The sequence below is a fragment of the Aotus nancymaae genome, unplaced genomic scaffold, assembly GCF_030222135.1.
Source record: "Aotus nancymaae isolate 86718 unplaced genomic scaffold, 86718_ANA_hifiasm-v0.15.2.pri h1tg000016l, whole genome shotgun sequence".
NCBI lineage: Eukaryota > Metazoa > Chordata > Mammalia > Primates > Aotidae > Aotus > Aotus nancymaae.
The window spans coordinates 32043494-32044053 of NW_026988428.1; the positions used below are offsets into that span (position 1 = coordinate 32043494).

General features: G+C 44.6%; 1 pseudogene; it reads right to left on the reverse strand.

Annotated features, from left to right (window-relative positions):
* Positions 1-462: 462 nt before the first annotated feature.
* Positions 463-560, reverse strand: LOC135275555 (small nucleolar RNA U13; annotated as a pseudogene).

A 560-nucleotide genomic window follows, 5' to 3' on the forward strand; every position in this document is an offset into this window, starting at 1 on the left:
CTTAACAAAGTACCCTAAACTGTGTGGCTTCAACCACAGAGATTTGTTCTCACAGTTCTGGAGGCCAGGAGTCTGAAGTCAAGGGGTTTTTATTTGTTTTTCCTGTGAAGGCTGTGAGGGAGGGTCTGTCCCAGGTCTGGCTCCTGGATTCTCAGAGCTTCCAGAGTTCCTTGGCTTGTAGGTGGTCTTCTGTCTCTGTCTTGACATAGTCTTCCCTTTGTAGGTGTCTGTGTCCACATCCCCTTTTTATAAGGACACCAGGCATACAGGATTAGGGTTCACCCTCATCACCTCAGCTTAGCTTGGTCACATGTGAAAAACCTATTTCCAAATAAGGTCACATCCACAGATCCTGCGGCATAGGGCTTCGGCGTCTTTCGGGGAGACACAGTACAATGTATAACACGATAGATTTGCAAATATTTTTAGTTTGGGTTTCTGGGTTCTATTTTTTCTTTTTCGCATCAGATGGGTGATGTGATGATGTCGTAACAAGTTTTGAGGAAGGCATATGTCATACGATAACATGAAAACCCAATCGTCATGCTTAGGTCTTGGTT